Raw genomic sequence first — 3,346 nt, 5'->3', positions numbered from 1 at the left:
CTGAGCTGCCCAAGGTGATTTTCTTCTTTGTCGATCTCGATTGTGGTTTTCATCTAAGTATGTGGTGATGAATAATGGAAAATTTTATTAGCTTCGATGCCATGCTATACATAGTGGTTTAAATAACTTGTGTTTCTTATACTGGAAAGTAATTCAGAATTTGTTTCTATTTCAATTAGAGCCCTGATGCAGACAAGGATTGTGTGGTTGTACATGTCACTCGCTATGAGGCGGATGACCTGAATATACGCACTGGGAAAACAGGCTGTTGGATCCGGGAAGCCATTTGCGCTTATGCCAATGTCGAGTTGTATTCCAGCCTCACTGTTGTCAGGCGTGTTGTCCAGGGTGTACTGAAGCACAAGAAGTTCAAAGCTACTCCTTCGTTTGTGAGGCATACTGTTCTTGTCAAGCTTACGTAGGAAGATGATGTGGCATGCCTCCACAAACAATTTTATGAGTGGCAAGGCTACAAGGTTGCCTTCATGAAGGTTCACAGGATTGAGCTGCTGCCGGACGTCCTCGATGATGTTCATGGCAAGGTCCTTCTTGTGTCCAGCCCAAATTAGGTCGAGGCATGAAATAGTTGCCCCAGCTAGTGTTTAATAGTAGTTTGGATTGTGTCTAATTATTTGAACCTTGCCTGTTATCAATCCCTCTGGGGCTAGTACTCTGTTTGAATCCATCTATGGGAACTGCTCTACTTTTGTGTGCCCGTGAATCATGTGAGAACCATCGTAATTGTTGCCGAAACAGATGCGTCCTCACTAGTTTTTCAATGAATATGGCATGGTAAGACATAAGTTGTCATGATTTATCGTACGAGCAGTGTGTGTTTGATGGAATAGAGTACTCGTTCGAGAATTGTGCGCCGATGTATACATAAGTACTTGTAAATACAGTTGGTGCTACCCCACTTGTAAGCAGTTGTGCAAAACACGGCACATTGGCTCAGCTCGCTTCAACACTAGGCTATCAACCAGCTAACAATCAACAATCTGTTGTCTAACATATAAGAAACTATGTATCTTGTTACAGTGGTTCATGTAGTTAACTGAGGCCACAATGTAAATTCCAAACGTTCACACACTAGTCCAGCGTTCATGTGGAACACTCACATTAAACTCGGCTTCATAAAAAACTTGAAAAGCATAAGTTAAGCAATTTTATACATCTCAATGATTCATAGAACACAACAAACATATACTAGTTCACAGCAAAAGACAAAGTTGTGAGAAGGTTTACAAATCAGGAAAAAAACAAGCAAGGCTTCTCTGGGCAAAGGGCCTCCCGGCAGGCTTAAATTTCCTGGAGTTCACTCTGGTTTTTTCTTGTTGCCACCATCCAAGGTTAGGTTCTCTCATTCTAGAATAACCAATTATAATTGTGGTCTCAACTGGAATGTTGAACTGAACCATGCAGTGTACTCACCAGCTGAAATTCTTGTGCATTCCACTAAATTTAAGCACCGCTATTTGCAGAAATAAGCAGACCACAATGCCTCTTGTTCGCGCACATGTCCAAAAAACCATCATGCAGCCGTTCCAGCTAGTCCTCGGTCCATGGATGAACTGGTAGAAAGTGCATTCCGGACTAGGATGCAATTGTTTTTGCTCGTCCCTACACTGCAATCAGGAAGTAAAACGTACGAATCAACTTCTTTTAGGTTATGTTGGTCACTCTACCTAGTTACTACCAATGTAGGAATACCTGGAAGACGGGTGGTTAGACGACGGTAGCGAGGGATAGCCATTTCATTTTGCGCAGTTCTACTAAAACTGAGGTGTGTGCTTTTGATTGTGCGGATAAAAACGATACGGAGAAATACATCCCGAAATGATATGGAGACAGACATCCCTGTTTGCGCAAATACGAAATACAGTTATTTAAATAGTGGCAGATATTTGCAGTGGCATATGATTAACAGCAGCATCCATTGTGTTATAACTGGCACTAGATTGACAGTATGAAAGTGCCCTTAAGTAAGTAGCATCACATCACATCAACACCGCCACTAGATTAACATGCAGAACAATAGCATTAGTATTACTGTCATGAGAGTAGCACATGGTCAGTAAATGTGCAATCAAATTTGTGCAGTTCCACTAGGATGAAGCAATGTTAGCAGTGTGAGATTTAAGTGTAACTGCAAAAACACAATTCATGGGAAATAAAGCAAGACGGAAGCACTTCATAAAATGGTGGTGGCATTGCTTCAATTTATCGATGACACTAGACCATTACTTATAGTGACATTATGTGGCATTGCTTAATGCTTCATGTGATTTTACATTAACGGTAGCGATGTGGGCGTAGGGATAGTAGGGGCATAAAGTGGTGAGGTAGATGTGGTTGCCAAGAGAGGAAAACACTCAGGCAGCATGTCTGCATTTGTCCCTTTTTTTATCTCCTCGGCGACATTTTCCTATGTGAGCACAGGAAGTCTAGACCTGCTCATTCTCATTTGCATTATCCCCCAACACCCGTCACTTTCTTTCCTTTTTCAACCAAGAGACAGGTCCACTTCCCCGACCCTTCGCCATCCACCATGCTTTCTTCATCTTTTCAACCAAGAGACCGGTTGGGTAGCCAGTATCTACTACTTTTCCCCGTTTCCTCTTAGAACCAAGTCCTAGATTCATGCTACAGCTTTCCCACTTTCTTCCCTATTTGAACCAACTCTTAGAGTCGACTGTATGAACTAGCTTTACCTCTAATAATAGTAAAAGTCTAGGTGGCTTTGGAATAGAGGACGGAAGTAGAAAAAGATCCACACGAAGCCAAGTGGGGAGCTGGGGCAATAGAGCAAGGCAGGTTTTGAAGGAATATATACCTGAGGGTCGTCGGCATGTGGCAAAGACGGCGTCGGGAGGCTGCATCTTGGCCACAATACCGCAGGGAGGAAGAAGGGGTCGGAGGCCCTCCCGAGCCGGCTCTCTCTTGGAGAGAATGGCACGGCCGCCGATCAGGACGCGCGGGCAGCCGTTGGTCTCCTCCCTCGCCGCCGACGATAGCGTGAACGATGCACCTACACCCCTGCCCCGGTCGATGTTGTCCGGCCGGATTTGTGACCAGCTGTGAGCAGAGAGAGAATGTGGCCACCTATGTCTTGCTTAGATCTGGAGAGCATGAGAGAGTGAACGAGAGGAACCCTAGTAAAGCAAGCACTAAGACTCTTGCTTATATATAGTGGAGTGATTTTGTTGTACCAGCTTCAAAAAAATGCGCTCCTACGTGTACCCGCAAGTGGGTGTGAGAGAACTAGTGTGTGCGTGCACCGCTTCTCTTCGTGAGAGTACAATATACTATTCCCAAAGAACGTTCGCCACAAGAGTAATAGTATAAG

This window comes from Triticum dicoccoides, chromosome 4B (assembly GCF_002162155.2).
Source record: "Triticum dicoccoides isolate Atlit2015 ecotype Zavitan chromosome 4B, WEW_v2.0, whole genome shotgun sequence".
Taxonomy (NCBI): Eukaryota; Viridiplantae; Streptophyta; class Magnoliopsida; order Poales; family Poaceae; genus Triticum; species Triticum dicoccoides.
The sequence above is the reverse complement of the archived record's forward strand: the minus strand, read 5'-3'. Positions refer to the sequence as shown.